Source organism: Lactuca serriola, chromosome 3, assembly GCF_051521515.1.
Source record: "Lactuca serriola cultivar US96UC23 chromosome 3, Lser_US96UC23_V15, whole genome shotgun sequence".
In the NCBI taxonomy this organism is placed as follows: domain Eukaryota; kingdom Viridiplantae; phylum Streptophyta; class Magnoliopsida; order Asterales; family Asteraceae; genus Lactuca; species Lactuca serriola.
Genome location: NC_136410.1, coordinates 22,666,285 through 22,687,213, shown reverse-complemented (window position 1 = coordinate 22,687,213; position 20,929 = coordinate 22,666,285). Strand labels below are relative to the sequence as shown.

General features: G+C 35.3%; 1 long non-coding RNA gene across 1 annotated transcript; it reads left to right on the top strand.

Moving 5' to 3' along the window:
- The first annotated feature begins 6,668 nt into the window (after nucleotides 1-6,668).
- On the top strand, nucleotides 6,669-9,130 carry LOC145091663 (uncharacterized). Its single transcript, XR_013702246.1, has 2 exons — nucleotides 6,669-7,019; nucleotides 8,187-9,130. It is a non-coding gene; the product is annotated as an uncharacterized LOC145091663 (long non-coding RNA).
- Nucleotides 9,131-20,929: the final 11,799 nt, after the last annotated feature.

Genomic DNA, 20,929 nt, shown 5'->3' with positions numbered 1-20,929 from the left:
ATCAGTTGGCACTTGTAATGTTATTTCGATTAATATAAGTTCTAAGGCTTGTGATTTCATCACCTCCCAAGGTTTTATGTCGGTGATCCAAAATTATTAAGGGCTTTCCTCATAATCTGTTGTGTTCTTGCATTTACTTTCATTTACTTATTGTTGTTTGATCGATAACAACTTAATTTATTATTACTTGATTATTAATCTATTTTCATTGTCAAAATTATTGATATACTTTGTGGTATCTTGGTTCCTTTTTGAGTTTTTTGAGGCTTATTATACGAATTTACTTGTTACATCACTTTAACACTATTATTGTCCCAAACATACTTATTATATTATGAAGTAACAATATTTTCTAAACAATTTTCTGAATATTATTGTTTTCTTCCCTAGATATTGGGCACTACCAAGATCTTTGACATATTTCAAGATCTTAAGCATTTTACTTTCACTTATGTTATTTCAAACATCATACCACACTTACTAATTAGGTTATGAAATTAGTTTGTTGATTTTTGACCAAAAAAATTTGGCGTCATATGTGGGACAAGTGGTGTTATTACATTTTTCCTCAAAGTTTTAAAAAGATTTTTCCAGATTTTCAACCACGTACACGTTCTTGCATTAAAAATGTCTTTTTTTTTTTACCAAATTCCATTAATTTCCTCCACCATTCCACACATCTTCGTTAGTCAGAGCCTACCCCCACCTCCTGCTATCAACCCACAAAGAAGGAATCTTGAGAACCCTTGAAGGACTGTTCCAACATACTCACCAGTCCACTAATTAGGAAGTACAACCCGATAAATACCAGTTATGGTCTTGAACAATGAGATCATATCTATGCTGACCTTAATGGATCGACATATCATTGAGCAAAGTGAAACCAACTAGATGTTGTTCGAAAGGATGGAGACGTTAGGCTCAAACCTAAGAAGGCATGTGGCATCCCCATTTTTACGGTCAGAAAAGACCGATTTGTTTAAGCTTACTAAATCAAATTATTCTTTTAAAAAGATTTATTATGAGAATTTTCTCCCAAAAACATGATAATAATATTATCAAAACATTTTCAAAGAAATGTGTTTTATTTATAAAACTCGCGATGTCATCGTCAATACAGAAACATAATCATAAACGGAGACTTACAATGTCACAATATACTAACAGTCCACATCTTCTTGAATCTCTCATATATCATTATCCGAGTATATTTATTTAATAACATGTGATTCAAATAAACTGGGTGGGTCGGGTTAGGAAACCTGTTTAGCACATAGAGTTTTCAACCGACAATATTATAATCTTTTATATATTCTTTAGTATTCAAATAACCTAATTACCCATACTCCCCTTATTCTTACTTACTAATCCTAATAGGATGATCTCAGAGGATCTTTCTTAAAGGACCTTGATCTTCAGGCAACTAGATTCCATAGATAATTAGGCATAGTAGTATAATAATGCCTTAGGTGAACACAACAACACAATAGTACATTAGTACTATGGATAGTCAATGCAGGCACGACAATACAATAGTACTTTGATTTGGCAAGCCATTACAAAAGTACTTAGGATAGACACGGCAGACACGTATTACTAATTCTCACAACTCTCACTTAACCTATCACAACCACTAACTTACACGACCCTAACAAAACCTCTCATTTATTATTACACACAACCCTTTACTACCCAATTATATTATTAAGTATATGTTAGATCAAGTAACAATCATATCATATTGCATAAATATATTAAACACAACAAAAATAGCGCACGTAGAATTTAAGAAATTAGAATAGTTGTATCTATGTGTAAGTTTGCAAGTAACTATGCACTCACTTGATAAAGTGATGACTCAAAACTCGGACAACGCTTCGCTTTAGGACCTGGCTTTCCATTTGATGTGACCTAGGTTAAATGAACTCTAAGATTAAGGCTAATATTACTTATGAATAAAGATAGCCTAGATCTGTAATTAATTCCAAAGTCTACTGATCTATAGTTGATAAGGGACAACCAGATAGGATCATATCCGAGGTAGGGTCTGTTTGGTATACATAGTATACTGTTTGGAAATCCCACTTTAAACACATCACTAAATCCAGCCTAGACATCATCCCCATAAGTAGATCAATCGGTATAATGACATAGATTTACTGATAAATCTTATTTATAGGCTCATAATAACGACTTATGACTATAAATATAAATTACACTAAGATACGATTGAGTGTAATTGAACTTATAGAGATTTCCTAGACAAAAGTCTGGAAATTACACTAGAAGAGCTTCTACTCGCTAGATACTACTACTTTTGGGGTCGCAAGCCTTCGATGAAGACTAAAACTAAGGGGGAATAGGGCTAAGGCAGAGCAAAAGTCGAAAGAATGACTTGTAGGGGTATGAGAAGTGAATGAGGCTTGGCCTCCTATTTATAGTTGATTTTGGGGCGCGCAGCATGCAAAAGGGGTGCACGTCGTGCATTTTAAGGATACATATCCCTAACCACTTTGTGCCACGTGTCGGCCACTGTGGTCTACGTTTTCACCTTCTAGAAGTGCGTCGTGCATCCGGCGCGCACTACACGCGGCGCAAATCGTAGATTTTGTAAATTTCATAACTTCTTCATACACTCTCCGTTTTCGACGTTCTTTATATCCCCGGAAAGCTCTCAACAAGATCTACTACTTTTCTTTAGACTCCATAAGCTAATGCTGACTTCATTTATTTTTCCATATTTTCATAAGACTTAATGATTTTGCAATCATAACTCTATCGTACGGACTCCGATTTTGGTGGTCCTTTTACCAAAATTCATATCTTAAGGAGTAACACAACTTTCATTTTGGTTACTTTACCCAAAAGTCAACCATTCTCTTCCTACCTTTTAATGTCACATATTCCTTGTATGCGGCTGACTTTTATATCTTTATAAAAATCATATCTAATTCATACGTGGTCAGATTTCTAAGAAATTTATATTTTCAGGATCGGGAGGACATTTACTTTCTATATATATATATATATATATATATATATATATATATATATATATATATATATATATATATATATATATATGCATTGGCACATTTAATTTTACGACTTACGGACGATTCGAATGATTTTTCCTATTTTTCTTTATACGAAACTTTATATTATATCGTAAATGCCTAGCCCGAATTTAAGGGTGTTACAAGGCATATGGAAACTACACCAACCCCATCTTTTTTCTTGCAACCCAGGATCCTGAACTTCGAAACTGGTGTATATTCAGAACTTCAGATCAAAGACTTTATATCAAGACAGGTGCATGTCTTCACAGATGGAGTGACTCTTAGCACATAAGGTCCTGTCTCCTAAGATCTTGGAGGGATATTCAACGTCCCATATAATATGCAAGATCTTGGGATAAGTCCAGTCATAACTAAGGAACTCATGCAGTTAAGAGATATGTTCTCAAGTGTACCAGACGTCATTCAACCTATATCAGAAGTGTCACCTGTCAGCTATAAGTTTTCAACATTCGAACCTCCTATCTGTGACATTGAAGTTCCAAAAAGGTTTCAGATGTCCAAAAAGAATATTTATGATGGAACCACGGATCTTGAAGAGCATGTCGCCCAATATAGATAATACATGGAGATAGTTCCAATTCTACAACATCTTAAGGAGGCTTGTCTATGCGAGGGCTTTTGTTTAACCCCTTACAGGATCCACACTAAAGAGGCTCCTAAATGTCCCTCATTACTCTATTACTTCTTTCGCATATTTGGTTAACTTGTTTAATAATAGGTGTTTTGTAGTAGAACTTTTGAAAAACTAACAAGTGACATTTATAGAGTAACACAAGGCAATGATGAATCCTCGAGGGATTATGATAGCAGGTTTGGGAAAGAATCCCAAAAAATTCCACACGTAGATTTTGCAACAACTGCGGAAGCTTTCAATCTACGAGCATCGTGTCATGATCCCTTGAAATAAATTGGAATAATTCATGAATAAAGCATTGAGATTTATCAGGCTAGAAGCAATGTTTTAAAACTCGGGTCAACCCGATCGGTTCAACCGGTTGGACCGTGACCTGGGGTAGAATGTGGGTCAATTGAGAACGTTTTTTGTAAAAATACGGACCGGATCGAACCGGACAGCTTTCCCCTTAACCGCGGTCGAACCGTTTATGTCGAACCGGTTAAAACCGGATTGACTCGTTTTGATAGGGCTTGGATCGATTAATTGATAGGGCTTGGATCGATTAATTGATGTTTTCGACTGTGAAGGTGACAGTTTTGGTTAGTTTACTCATTATTTATTGTTAATTGATCACTATTTCAAGGTTTCTGATTGTGTAGATTATGTAATTAGGATCCAATTAACATATGTTTATTGATTATAACATTGCTTTTCAATGAAGTTAAATATGGAATCAAGGGAAGAAGAACCATTACAAGCACAATATATAAGACATTTTGATATATTTTCAATGTTTAAACTTTAAGGACATCAAATTATTGGTTTTATATGTCTATGCATTATGCAGGAAAGTAAAAATATATGAAAATATAAAAGACCATAAATCGGGTTGACCCGGCTGACCCATGAACCGGTCATTACACCAGGTCAACTAAAAACACAGGTTTTAAAACATTGGCTAGAAGAGAACAAGAAGATCCAGAAAAAGACAAACAAGTCCTATGATCATCCTAACAGGAAGAATGAGTCTTCCTCCCAAAAATCTTACATTGCTAAACCCGAATCAAGACCTAAGAATCATAAGGTTAATGCTATGGAAAATGAAGATGAACATGAATATTAAACTAATATCTCTAACTGTCATTTTTTATTTTAATGTTTCAGGTCAGCTCTGTTCAATGTAGGATCTTGGGGACAAAGAAAGATGGCCCAATAAATCTGATAAAACACCAAGATGGAAAGACAGGTGCATGTGGCGTGCTTAACACGAAGATTTTAGACATTTTACCGAAGACTGCTTCACCCTCGGGAAGGAAATTAGTTACTTGTTGAGCAAAGGATATTTGAAATAAATTTTAGGAATATGAAAAGACAATAATAGCGAAACATCCCAAGATCCTGAAATCCTTCCGTGAAGAATAGCATCTCCACCCTCTGATGCCAAGGTAACCAATTTTATTTATGGTGGATATGACATCTGTGGAACTTCTTTCCAAAATGGGAAAGGAAGATTGGCCAATTAAGAAAGAATGAACTCTGGAACGATAAAAATGAGATCTCTTTTCGACAAAGATGATAGTGAAAATGTACAATACCCACACCATTATGGCCTAGTTATAATATTGTACATGGCCAACCATATCATCCGAAGAATCTTGGTATAGAGTGGTAGTTCAGTCAACATCATTCTCCTAGAAACCCTCAACAAGATGAATATCCCGGATTCTGAAATATTCCGAAGATCCCAGTCCTAGTAAGATTCAGTAGCGAACTGAAGAATACCATTGGATAAATCAAATTGTCAATATACACAAAGGGAGTTAACTCTATCCAACACTTTTATGTTGTTTATTCTTTGTCTTGCTATAACATCATCTTAGGAATACCCTGGATCCATGACATGAAAGTTGTCCCCCTAACTTACCATCAATGCGTGAAGATGCCAACACCATAGGGAATAGTCAAGATCAATAACGACCAACAAGAAGCTAAAGATTGCTATACCACTTCAATGAAAAACTTGACTATTCCCAGGAAAGCATAGCAATTAAAGAAAAAGGCACAAGATGTTCTAGAAGATAGGGAAAGTGAAGTCAAAGAAGTCTTGCTGAACCACGAGGATCCTAACATCAAAGTGTTATTGAGCATGGATCTTGAGCAAGATCTTACCAGGTTCATGAAGGTCAGGAAATCGACATTGTCTTGGAAACATGAAGAACGACAAGTATATCCATAGATGTAATTATTGGTTTTTTTTTTCAAAAATTGTTTCAGAAACATAAACAATGCAACAGAAGACTTAAGATTTGAACAAAATAAAATTAATGTTATTCCCACCAAAAGAACATTTTGCAAGACTTAGAAAGATTAAAACGATCATAGAAGGAAAGTGTAATGACCCAAATTTTCTTCCGTGGATGAGGTTAGTTCCATTACTCGATTTATTCTTTTATTTTAAAAGGAAAATAAATTAAGTAATATTTAGTAGAGAAAAATAAATCTACTCTAATAAATAAAAGTTTTTTGCCACATGTCATCTTCTCCTTCATTTGGACACATGACATTTTCTATTTTCCACTCGTCATTTTATTGTATTTTTCATTTTATTAAATTAAAATTTCATATTTAATATATAAGGTAATATATATGTAAAGTATTTATTAGAAATGGTTTATATATGTAATGTATTAAATACATTAAAGCCTTACTAATTTTAATAATTTAAAATTTTTCTCATTTTTCTTATAAATTCATACTTTTTCAAATTGTAAAATTTCATATTTAATTTTTTTAATTAAATCCATGTAATACATAGGTCTCACACCTAGTAAATAATAATTAAGGGTGAAATAATTTAATTATGTGATTATAATACTTTACATGGTGTAAATCAAGTTAAGGGATTGTATTGTCGTAAAAAGAAACTTATATTGTCAACTTGCCTAGGGTTAGGGTTGAAAGGGTCTAAAAATCGAAATCCTAAGGGTTGGGAGTTGGGAGGTGAATTTCAGATATAACCCCCAAGGGGATTGAACCGATTATGTTCCCGTATCTGTTCCCCTCGTGCGAATTAAGAAGCGATTCCAAATCCACCTCCTGCCTTCGTTACCTGCTTGACGTCGACAGAGAGGGAACGAAAGAAAAAAATATCATGGGTCAGTGTTGTAGGATCGAGCAAGGCAGGAGATCGACGGTACTTTGGGGGGAGCATCGGCGTGGAGAAAAAAAAGTGACATGTGATTCTTGGTGGTGGTCGATCAAACAGGAGGAAGAAATCGGTGGTTGTGACTCCAATTGAGGCTAGGAATCAAACATACTCCTTGGTAGTCCCTTGATTTTTCTTTCTATAATGCTCATACCTCAATTAGATTCAAATTGCTTGCTATGTTAGAGTGTAATCACCTTCCACTTCTATTTTTGATCATGCACTCTTTCACTTCAATCCATGTTTGTTTGTTCCTACTATTTGATGAATTGATTGAATTCATGCTTGATGGATTGACTGAAATCATGGATTGAATTCTTTTGTTTTGGTGAATTGCCTATGGATTCTTGAATCACCAAAACGTGTACATTCCTATGTAAGAATTTTCTTCATAAAAATCAAGTTTTGAACTCTCCATAAGAGCCTCAAAAACAGCCCCTAGAAGCTTTGATATGTAGGTAATTATGTTGTTGTTTGGACTAGCAAAGATTGTATCAAAAGTCTAGCTTGAAAGTTCTCACAACTCTCGGTAGTATTGCTTGTATTTTTAGTCTCCAAAACCATGACTTGTAGGCTGAAACAACAAACTTGAAAACCATTTGTTGTTTGGACTAGCAAAGATTGTATCAAAAGTCTAGCTTGAAAGTTCTCACAACTCTTGGTAGTATTGCTTGTATTTTTAGTCTCCAAAACCATGACTTGTAGGCTGAAATAACAAACTTGAAAACCATATAATGTGTGTCTAAAGTTCACTCAAAGTTCATCCCTACATGTATCTTGAATTTGAACTAAGTCTTTATTGGTGTATGTAGATTTTTTGGTGTTTGGTGTATAAGGGCAACCTACTTTCAATCATCTTTTAGTAAATTCTTTGGTCTTTTCATAAACCACTTAATTGATGTCTTAATATCTTCATTCAAGCTTTTGGTGTGTTAAATTGTGTGGCTTTAATCCTTTGTCCAAGGTCATAAACTATATGGTGATTTTTGGCAATTATTGGAAATCTGCACAGCAACTTGTCCCCATCTTGCAAGGGTTGTAGCTGCTAATAGGAGCAGAATTGGCCGATGCCCCTCTCTGGATAAAATGTAGGCAATCGAGTCTAGTTTTCATAAAGTCCGGATTCAGCTCAATTGGAGTTACGGATTCTATTGTATGCCCAAAACACTGAACAGTGGTCAGGCTGTGAAACTTAAAAAAAATATATGTAACCCATTAAGAATTTAAGGGTGTTAATAAAACTTGGACCCCATTTTGATGATTGTTTGGTATGTGTGATTATTAGGTGAAACCTTGACAACTTCAATAAGGGCTAAGACTTGAAGTAAAAAAGGAGAACTCACTTCAAAACAAAAGGTGAGTCGACAATTTTTCTTGACTTTAGTGCATAACCGAAAACCACATCTCATAGGTGGAAATTTGATTCAAATTAGGAATCATGCTAGATTTATTAATGTTTGTGATAATCATTGAAAATATGTTGTTTGCATCTTATGTATGGTTGTGCCTTAGTATCGGTTGGTTAGGTGATATTCATGTTATGTAATAGTTGTAAGTTGCATGCGGATATGATGTTTCATGAATTGGTAGTTATATGTTAAAGTATGGTGTCATCTTGATGAACTCTATTACATGTTAATTGCTCGTTTAAGTTGTATGAGTAACATGATTATTTTGGTGCATGCATGTTTTGCGGGGTATAATGGTGATATGGGTAGAACCTTGCAAGACTAATGGGTTGAAAAAGCTTAAGCCTTATTGGTTGTTAGTTGCACGAACTTTCTAGATGGTTGTGTGACACGTGGTTCGTATGCACCTTGGTGTACGAGAACTGGATTGGTGTTGGCTTTATGGTGTGGTCGGATCAAGCATCACGTGGGAATCGAGATGTGTATTGGTAGAATTGATACTATTTGTACCAATCCTGAACGACACCGTGAAGTACTTGTACTTTGCAAGTCTGAGTAGCGAAACTGGAAGTCTTGGGGTTGGTGAATTCGGGTGGAAGCCATGAGCCACTTAGAGCACTAAATTGGGTGAGCACACGAGTAGTGAATGGGGTTAAGTTGCTGTGTAGGCTGTCACTAAGGAACCCCAAAGTAGTTAATCATTTGAATTAAAAATTACATATAATAAACGGTGAATTGAATCATATGCAATAATTGGTTGAGTTAAGTTGGAAACCATATGATTGAATAAATTATGATATAATGTTGCTTGTTTTTTTTACTATGTTATTATCATGATTTGCATGGATGACCCATATGGGAATTGTGTGTTTTCTTTTTGATTGTGTACACCTTGTCGGCTCACGAGGCGGTTGCTGACACTTGTTTCTTTGTTGAATGTCTTTTGATTGGTACAAGTAGCTTAGGAGCATGGCTTGGTGAGGTTGGGTTTCTTTTAGGTAGTTAGTTTTAATGAAGATGCCACTTGAGCACATTTGGTTTTTATTTTTGGAACCTTTTTTTTTCTACAATAATTAAACGGTTGAATGTTTGTTTTTGAAAGTGGTAACATGTGGTTTATTGATAATGGTTTGAAAAAAATAAACGAATAAATAAATAAAGTCTTCCGTTGCATTTTCCATTAACAAGTTTCCTAAGTTGAAAAAAAAGAGTAAAAATCACGACGTTACAGAAAGTGTTACAACCTTTGAAGACGTTGATCCTCATGGGAGGTTGAAAGTTAATGAAGTTGACATGAAACTCTAAAACAAGAGCTCTCTAGAAGTATCTACCAATCAAGATTAGAACCATCAAAACATGCTATTATACACTTGTAATGTGTTGTTCATAAGCCTTCTAAATATATACCAAATATTTGTTCAAAGATGAACTAACAAAGGGACATTTCTTTAGCACCAAATGCAAGAAAGAAGGAAGGAAAAGGATGCTTATAATTTCAAAAATATGGCAGCCCATATCACCTTCTTATTCTTGGTTTTCATGCTTTAAAGAAGGAGAAAAGTGCAAGACTAAAAGTTATCCTATAATTCTTACAAATTCATCTTTTATACTCCATCCAATATAGATAAAAGGTGCAAGGTTATTGAACATAAATTAAACAATGAAAAAGAAATCTAGCACCATTCTTCATGCCATAAAGTCAAAGAGACCAAAAAGTGATGGCTAATTTTATTCATTGATAATTAACATACAAAATTCCACTTTAGACAATAATGGAGTTCGTTTTGCTTTTTATTGGGATCTTGTAAGCACTCCAACAGAAGACGAACCAATTATTTGAGATTGCGGATGATTTATGGTCCATTTGGTTAGAGGAGGGTAATTCGGATCATAATAGGGATCCAATTATGTGTTTACCTCCTCAAACTTTGGTTTTACATATGAATCATCATTCAGATCTTTATTCTCCCCCTCGAATGATGATAGATCCTCTTCTTCAAAAATGGAATTGTCTTCTTCAAATGTTGGTGTTGATCTGTAAGTAACAGGATGGCCTGATTAGGTTATACTTGATTCTGATTACTTGATGCTCGAATGCTACTTGCTTTGTGCTTTTAGGAATTCTTGCTAATTTCAGCTAGCTAGTAAGCGAATATGCTAAGTTACATATTATGAAAACTAAATAATTTCATAAGGTTAGGTTTCGCTCTACTGTCGTCATGTGAGGTTCTCGAGGATTAGCTTGGAACCTAGCACAACAGCAAACAGAAAACATAATATCTGGACGACACACAGTTAGATACATTAAGGAACCTATCATTTGGCGATAGAGTGTCAGGTCTCCAACTAGTTTATCCAAAGAAGGGGTAAGTTTCGTTCTGAATGCCATTGGAACCTTCGCTTTTGAGTCTCCCACCATCCCAAACTTGGCAAGTAGATTCTTCATTTAAGCCTCCTGGTTAATAAAGATATCTTCCTAACTCTGTCTAATGTTTAGTCCAAGGAAAAAGTTAATTGGACCCATGGAGCTCATTTCAAATTTAGTTTCCATCAACTTTCGGAATTTAGCTGTTAGGCTGGGATTAGTAGATCTGAAGATGATGTCATTAACATAAATTTGGACAATCATCAAGTGTTCACCCTCTTTCTTACGAAATAAGGTTGGGTCAACTGAACCTTGTTTAAATTTAGACAATTTTAAGAATCTAGTAAGAGTTTTGTACCAAGCTCTTGGAGCTTGCTTCATACCATAGACGGCCTTGTCTAGGATGTAACAGTGGTTGGGGTACTTCTCGTTTACGAACCCAGGTGGTTGTTCCACATATACTGTCTCTTCAAGTTCACCATTCAAGAATGCAAATTTGACATCCATCTGAAATACTTCTAAGTTCTTGTGCGCTGCATATGCCAAGAAGATGCAAACGGATTCCAACGTTACAACTGGTGCGAAGGGTTCTTCGCAGTCAATACCTTCTTCCTGGCAATATCCCTTAACAACGAGTCTCGCCTTGTTTCTTATCACATTCCCTTCTTTATCTAGCTTATTACGAAAAACCCATTTCAAACAAACAATTGATGCTTCAGGTGGAGTGGGAATTAACCTCCAAACTTTGTTTTGTTCGAACTCATTGAGCTCATCTTGCATCGCTTGCACCCAATCAGAATGATCAAGAGCAACGTTGACGATTTTGGGTTTAATCTTGGAAACGAATGAATTAACATAAAAAATTTCACTTTAGAGAATAATGCAGTTCATTTTGCTTTTTATTGGGATCTTGTAAGCACTCCAATAGAAGACTAACCAATTATTTGAGATTACAGATGATTTCTGGTATATTTGGTTAGAGGAGGGTAATTCGGATCATAATAGGGATCCAATTATGCGTTTACCTCCTCAAACTTTGGTTGTACATATGAATCATCATTCGCATCCTTATTCTCCCCCTCGAATGATGATAGATCCTCTTCTTCAGAAATAGAATAGTCTTCTTCAAATGGAGGTTAAGCTCTTGAGTCACAGTTGGTGGGTCGATGGATGAAGTAGAACCATCCCCCTGCAATGGAGTGTTCGTATCTTGTGGAATGGGCTACTCCCCCTGAAAGCTTGCACCGGTAGTTGAATTAGGATTCTCCCCCTGGAGATGTGTGCTAGCTGGTTGTGAATCTTTCGGACTTTAAGGTTTGCTTTTTAGATCTTTCGCAGCATCATCGATTATTTTCTTCAATTCGTCCTCTTTATCGTCTGCTTCTTTGGATTCTGATGATATAGCCTTCTCTGGCACATTAAAGAGTAACACGAATTCCTCATACAGATTGGAGATATGAATCATGGTTGGACTTGGCTTAGGAAAGATCTCCTTCGATTGACTCTCATTCGACGTAATCCTCTTTAAATAGTTGTCGTAAAACGTGACATAGTAGGTTTCTTCCATCTTTTTGGATCGTTTGTTGAGAACCCTAAATGCCTTAGAGGTCAGAGAATATCCCAAAAATATACCCTTGTCAGCTTTTATGTCGAATTTGTTTCGTTGTTCCTTGGAGTTGAAGATGAAACACCTGGAACCAAATACATGAAAAAACTTAACGTTAGGTTTGCGATTATTTATTATTTCATAAGGAGTGATTGAAAATCGCTTATTCAGGATAGGTGGGTTTTGGGTGGAGCAGGCACTTGCAATCGTATCCGCCCAGAAATAGAATGTTGCTTGTTTTTTTACTATGTTATTATCATGATTTGCATGGATGACCCATACGGGAATTGTGTGTTTTCTTTTTGGTTGTGTACAACTTGTCGGCTCACGAGGCGGTTGCTGACACTTGTTTCTTTGTTGAATGCCTTTTGATTGGTACAAGTAGCTTAGGAGCATGGCTTGGTGAGGTTGGGTTTCTTTTAGGTAGTTAGTTTTAATGAAGATGTCACTTGAGCACATTTGGTTTTTATTTTTAGAACCTTTTTTTCTACAATAATTAAACAGTTAAATGTTTGTTTTTGAAAGTGGTAACATGTGGTTTATTGATAATGGTTTGAAAAAAATAAACGAATAAATAAATAAAGTCTTCTGTTGCATTTTCCATTAACAAGGTTGCTAAAGTTGAAAAAAAAAAGAGTAAAAACCAAGACATTACAGATGCTTGGTTTTTGAATTCCAAGCCATTGTTAAATTATGTGAGACTCCCTTCTTAGCAAGAAATTATTCAAATGCTTGGTTTTTGAATTCCAAGCCATTGTCACTGCGAACATTGCGAACCATCTTTCGCAGTTGAAGCTCTGTCTGCTTTATGAAATCCTTGAATTTTGGTGTAGCTTCAGATTTCTGATTAAGAGAATACACCCAAGTGAAACATGAAAAATCATCAACTATGACAAGAATATACTTACTACCACCAACACTTTCGATTGCAGAAGGACTACAAAGGTCGATATGTAGAATTTGCAGTGGTTCAATGAATTTCATGTTTACTATCGTTGGATGACTTTTCCTGCTTTGCTTCCCCATTTCACAAGCTGCACATAAATGATCCTTGCCAAATTTAAGGAAAGGAAGTACTCGCACGTGATCACCAAGAACAAGCTTGTTGATGTCTTTGAAGTTGAGGTGCGAAAGTCTTCTATGCCATAGCTAGCTTTCGTGAGCAAGCAAATGACAGGCTTCCCTCGTATCAGATTCAAACTTAATGGATACATTTCTCCTTTATGCTTCAACTTAAGAAGGATTGCTTTGGTTTTCTTTTCGATGATTTCAGAGCCTTCGTCGTGAAAGGATACCTTTAAACCCGTTTCTACAACTAACTGGGAAACACTAATGAGGTTGTGTTGTAGGCCTTCTACGTACGCCAATTTACGAATCGAAAAATCTCCATTCGATATCACTCCATAGCCCGTAATCTTTCCAAAAGAGTTATTTCCATATTTTACATTTCCACCATCTTTGAGAGTCCTAAACTCTCATAACTCCTCTTTCCTCCCAGTCATGTGACGCGAGCAGCCACTGTCGATATACCATTCTGAGTCGAACTGCTCGTCACTTATTACATGGGAAAATTAAGCAGATTTAGGAACCTAAAGTTGTTTGGGTCCTAGTGAGCCTTTTACAGAAAGGGGAAAAACGATTGCAAAATCAACCATATAAGCACGTTTAACTAATGTGGTCTCATCTTTCTTTGTTATGGTGAAAACTTTTATCCTTTTATCTTTTTCGTTTGTTTCTTTTCGAAAAGATTGTTTTTGCTTATGTTTGATCTGAATTTTTGTGAATTCCTTTTCATCTTTCGTTGAGTTAGTATTTGATTTCTTGAATGGAACTTCTTTGGATGACATTTTCGAGGGTTGAGAGCGATGAGGTTTTGGCTTCTCCATAGGCTTCTTTGAAAAGGTAGGTTTTTGAACAACTTTCTGTCTAAAGTCCTGTGAACTGCGAACGTGACAGTGCGAGGATTGTCTGAGGTTCACATGCGAAGGTGCTTTCGCATTTCGATTGAAAGGTTTTTCATTGCGAACATAGTTGGGTTTTGGGATTGCCAAAATTGATTCCTTTCATTGAGATTTCTCTGATATCTCACATTTCTTTGCCGTTTTTACGCTACAAGTTGCTCCGAGGACTTGTGAATGTTTGCCCTTGGTTTTGTTTTTCTCACATGAGATTCATCCTTCACTGATTTAGGTTCGCTTGGACTTTCCTTAGTTCCACTGGGACTTCCTTTCTCATATCTTGAGCAATTATTCAGTGGTTATGCCACATATCTTCCTTTCACTCTCCACGAAGTCTTTTCTGATAGACCCTTTGTTTCTTCTACATTGTCTATAAGAACGGACCAAAAATACTCATCATATCCATCTTTATTGTCGTCATCAACGAGGGATGTTAGCTCAACTGTTTGGTTTTTATCCAATCCTTTAGTAGCAAATACTTTATTAGGGAAAGTTTGCACTTTGGGAAAGACCATTGCTTTAGCTTTTAAAATTTAAGGTTTATTTTGAGATATACGTGCGAACTCAACTGAGTTTTTTGAAATTAAAGCTTTCGCAGGTTCATTTTTCATTTTTCACAAATTTTGAGCGATCAACCTCATCCTCTACATAAATTTCGCTTATATCACTGTCATCATCGAATTCAGTTGTATTTTCAACATTAATTTTATTATCTTAACTCAATTTGGCATTCAATGAGTTAAACTTTTGTATAGTATCAGATTTTATTTGCTTCTTGTCATTTTCATCCAAAAGTTGTTTTAACATGTTTTTATGGTCTTTGGACTTAATGTATGATTCAATTCTTTCCAGTCCAACCCTGTAAGTATCAGAAGTTTCGTCAGACGAAAATATGGATTTGCATTTATAACAATCAGCGTCAATTTCATTTTCCTTTAATTCAAGAAATGGTAAGATCATCTTGTAAATTTTCTTACCAATCTCACAATCAACGTGCAACTGAGTAATATTGAAATAAAGCCTTTTAACAATTAAACAGAAAATGTTACATTGTTTCAAAAGCATTAAATCATCTCGTCGCAAATAAATCAATTGATCCCTAGACTTAGACAAATCCGACTCGATCTTTTCTATCCATATGCGCCTCTCATCACTTTACAACGAAGCCTTGCTAATTTGATTGGTTAGGTTAGAGTTTGTCGAACGAGTCCTTTTTAAACTATCACTAATGCTAGAAAAGGTGAATTTTAGGTCATTTAATTCAGTTTCGTATCTAGACACGGGTATATTAAGAGATTCAAGACTTAGATTTACCTTGTTGATCAGGAGTTCGCACTCATTGATTTATTCAGGAACTGGTCTTGCTGCGAAACAACTATCATCTCTTCTTCCACTTTCAATGGCGTTCCCCTGCATCTGTGACATTTTGTTTGTAACCATCAAGCATCTTCCTCCAAACTGTGAACTTCCTTTATTCGCAACGAACGCCCTTCCATGTGTGGGCCTACGAAGCTCATCATCTTCAGAATCTGTTGACCAGACCTCAACTCCTCCAAACTCGTTTTCAGCAACATTTTCCTGCACAATCAAAGCGAGCATAGAGTTATCAACATTCTTTTTCTTCTTGATCTTCTCTAGTTTTCGCATGTGGTAGGCCTCATCATCTTCTCCTTCCTTCTTCGCATGCACTCCTTGGCCGAATGATTTTTGTCATGACAATAATTGCAGTCTTAGTCGAGATCACCCATGAGCTTCTTCTCATTCCTTTCTTTCTCCTTTTGAGAACCATTTGTGTTCTCCTCTTTCGCCTTTTCAGAGCTATAGCTGCCCTGCCAGTTTCGGTTCTTGTTTGAGGGGAACTTTTTCTTTGCGAACCGATTGGGATTAGAAACCATTAAAGCATACTCCTCGTTCGTAAGCTCTCATTCAGAATGATCAGACTCAGACCCTCCTCTGCAACAGTCTTGACCTTCGCAACGAGAGCTAGAGATCCCATTCCAGAAACAACTTTCGCTTCTTTTTTCATTTAACTTTCATGTGCTTTCAAGATTCCAACAAGCTTGGCTAAGGAATAGTTTTTGAAGTGCTCATGTGCCTTAACGGTTGAAACCACTGCCATCCACTCAGATCTAAGCCCATTCATGAGCGTGACTTTCTGTTCAATTACTTCACGTCCAATGTCGTGTTCATCATCTCGCTGAGAAGATGATTGTAGCGATTGAATTCTTCACTCAGATTTTCTTCTGGCTTTTGTGCAAAGGCATCGAACTCTAAAAGTAAGAGTGTTTGAATAAAGTGCTCAAGATCTGCATCAATAGAGTAAAGTTCCTTAAGCCTATCGCATATAACTTTCGCAGTGTCACACGAGCTGACCAGACGAAAGGTATCAGAAGGCAAAGCGAATCGAATGATCCTCATTGCTTTAACATTGCTGATTAGCTTTTCTTTCTCATCCCGAGGAACATCTTTTTCATCAAGAAGCAGCTGGTTGTAGTCCTTCTGAGTCTTAATAACTCTTTTGGTTGTTGTGTGAACAAATGCACCTAGAGTAATGGCTTCCCATATCAAATAACTGTTATCTTCTATGCCGAGAACGTAATCTTCAAAGTGAAGTACCCAGACCTCATACTCATTGGGAAAGAGAATCGAGATCGTTGTTGTCGATCCAATGCTACTGGAGAGATTTATGGAGTTGATGTGAGAATCGTCGTGCTGCATGATGATATTTCGTTTGAAACCTGTTAAGAATCAGAAGTGTAAACTAAAGAAGTTTTAGGGTAATATTAAGATCACGGAGTAGCGTCAAGAACACGATGATGACGATTAAATACGATGCATGCATGCATCTTAAATACTCTAGCCCTAGTAATAAATATGGGAGGACAGCCCCAACCCGTTTACAAAATAAACAACACTGAAGGCCTAATGACGCAACATAATTAACCTAACAATTGGCTTTCTTGAAAGTTATTCCAATTATATAAACTCAGATCCCTATCTTTTGGTAAATTCACTATGTCAATAACTTAGGATTAAAAAAACTTCTTATTTTCAAAGAAAGCCTAGAAACTTTAACTACTCATCAGTGATTTATTAAAGTTATGGCTTAGATATTTTTATCAAAATGTAACAAGTAGAATCAACACAAAATACATTCCTTCTTAAAAAATTTACAATTATTAAAAATCCCATAGGGAGACATCTTACTAAGAAAGTACCTAAGTCCTCTTTTCAAAAACCCTCACTCTCACCAACCTTCTCAATCTTTGAATTCACCTCCTCATCACCATTCAACTTCTTCAAAGACTTCTCCCAAGCCTCCTGATCCCAAGATGCTACATTGTTATCCTTAACATCCTTCAACATTTTCAGTCTTTCTTCTATAACATATCTAGTCATAAAAACTTTCGTTTCTCTGCTTATTTCTTCAATATTCTCGTCGAGCTTCTCATTCTTCTCCGTCAGCCTCTTCAATTTTTCATCTTTAACCAAAAGCTCTTTCTCATTTGACGATAACTACTCATCCTTTTTATTCTGATATTGCTCCATTACCATCACCCTCTGCTCCATTTATCTCCTCGAAGCGTCAAGATCCCTCGTGACATCCTCGATGCCCTTCAAGATGAGGCTGGTTACCTAAGACAAACAATAGAGAATTAATTGTCAGGCAAAAGAATATATATATATATATATATATATATATATATATATATATATATATATATATATATCAATTAAAAATATACATACTTTTTAGGTAAGTATAATCAATTTATGTTTAACTTCTATTGGAGATAATACAAGAAAGATATCTTTGCTTGAACCTTGAAAAAAATTTCCTTTTCTTTAAATAGGGACTCATGGAATTCATTGTCGACTTCTTGAAAACCGAAGGAGGTAACTTATCAGCCTTCACAGGGGAATTACCAGAAATGAACTCATAAACATTAAAGCAATAGAACAAAGAACCGGACCGAGTAACTCTTGAGCCTATCAAATAAAGAATAAAATCACTAATCAGATACAAAGATAATCCAAAAACAAGGTTAAGAGTCTCACTGTTTGAAATCTTCAAATCCTGAAAATCTGGAGATGAATCTTCCTCGACAACCCTAAAAAATTTCTTCTTAGAAGGTAATCTCAAGAACTTTTGAATCCTCTCTTATGTATCTTCTCTTGGAAATAACAAGTCTTCAAAATTTTGAACTGTTTTAAAGCACCATTTAGTATCTTCTCTTCAAATTAAAAATCCTAAAAGAATAAGAGCCCTACCCGAACTAATCCAATCAATGGGCAAGGTATCTGTATCAAACAGATATCTCCTATTAACAAAGAAATATTTCTTTGCCATCTAAAATTATGACAAGAGATGTTGAAGAACATATGATTCTTCTAGGACTTTATTTTGAAGGTGATGCGTGAAGAACCAAAACTCCTAAGATCGTAGATGTTAGAAATATCAGGTAAACTAAGTTCAAGATTCTCAGTTTTATTGAGATGATTGACCGAAAACGAGATGCGCTAGACCATTGGCATAATTTTGGAGTAAGGAAAACGGGTTACTTCAAAACAATTCAGAAATCAAAGTTAGGAAGGGAAAGAAAGTCCAATATTAAAAAGAAGATAATAAAAACAAATCCAGTTTGGTGATATAAAATCGAGTTTTAACTTTACATCAAAAGGTTTGAAAATTATTTGTGCATGAAATTTCACTTCGAAACAAAGAGATTGATTTTGCTATTTGAAAATTTACAAACCCCCCTCTGAATTTGGGAAAGAATACATGAAGCAATAAAATCCTCATAGACAAGTCCCTTATTATCAGCTTTAGAGATAACAAGGGTTTTATTCATAACTTTGAACAAAGAAAGAAAAGAAGAAAGCTTACCCAGAAGATTAAACTATCGCAAGAAGATAACAAATTGCATGATCAATTTATAAGGAAGAATATATCTAATCAACAGGCTAAAATTCAAATTTCATGGGAAATCAAATAGTTAGCTCGTCTCTTCAGCATATAACGACTAAATTATTTGGACTATGAATTATAGAAATCTCCAATCACCCTGGATATTGGATTGAAGATTTATGGGGGAGATTGTTATTGGTAGAAGTTTTAACTTACTAAATTTATCTTAACCCTGTACTAACATCCTGGGCGAGCCTAAGATCTTAGATATAGTCAATATCTTGGATTTTCATCATTTTTCTTGTATTGTCTTGTGCAGGAATTAAGATCTTGACTATAAAGGAATGAAGTAGGTCAAATCATACATGGTCAATGCCCTATGAACATTGAAGACCATCATAAAAATCAAGTCATGCAAGGAGCAAGGAATATCCCAAGAATTTCATAATCTTAGTTATACTCTATGATTCAAGACTTATTACTCAAACCAAATATTTATACCGTTTTCTCTTATTGTATGTTGATGAAATAACCATTAGCAAAACTTATAATGTAATTATTACAGGTCTTAAACATTCATGCAACATATACTTTTAAATGAATTGACTTGGGAATATACAAAATTTTATTAGCCTTAAAGTTATATGTAACACTTCTACAACAAATTCATATCAAGCAAAATATATCTTGGAACTTTTATCTCGATATGGTCTTACGGATGCCAAGGTAGCCTCTATGTATCTTGAGAAAAACACTCAATTGGTTATTAGGAGTGGTACTCTTCATAGTGATCATGTTACTTACAAAAAAAATTGGTTGGTTTGTTAGTTTATATCATAGTTATGTATCATGATATATATATATATATATATATATATATATATATATATATATATACACACACACACACACACATACACACTTTATATAGTTAGTTAGCTTATGGTTGCTATATATTATGGTAGCATTCAATTGTAATTTGGATCGATCAATACCCTAAGGGTATCATGTTTCATAGATCTTATTTCTCATATGATTCATCTCTACTTCTAAAAGCATTCTAAAATGCAAAATTTTCAAGGTGACTAACTACTGAATACATATCCCTATTATAACAAATGATGAATATTATGAAATGAAGGATTACTAAATCTTTACCAACTTGATTGTTATGTGAAATATATATATATATATATATATATATGTGTGTGTGTGTGTGTGTGTGTGTGTGCGCGCATTAATGAAATGTTATTTTCTAAGATTACGTTTTAAAGAATAATAGTATATGATGATTTACAAATGGATTTTCCTCCTGAATTTGTGCATTCATGATAGGATGGGAATGTATTGAGTTTTTCCAACCTAAAATACATGATAAATGACTTTTGATGACATTTAATGTAACCACCTGAATTCAGGAGGCCTAGAAAGCAAAGGAAACCTAAAAAGAGGAAGTGACTCGTCGAGTAGATGGATGACTCGACGAGTAAGAGCGCGATTTTGGTCGCGTGTTAAGTGACCTACTCGACGAGTCAGTGGACTAACTCGGCGAGTTGGCCAGGTTTTGGGAAAACCCTAAATCGGGAGTTGGTGCCCTATTTAAGCATCTTATTCTCATTCTATCAGCCTCATTTGTAGCCTCCATTGTCCAGAACCTGTCCCACGAAACCCTAGTGCTCTCTTTGAGTGTGTGAGCCTTTATTGAAGGATTTAGAGTGCTCTTGAAGTCTAGAATAAGAAGAAGGAGGTTGGATGTCCAAGGAGAAGTTTGTAGATCCAGG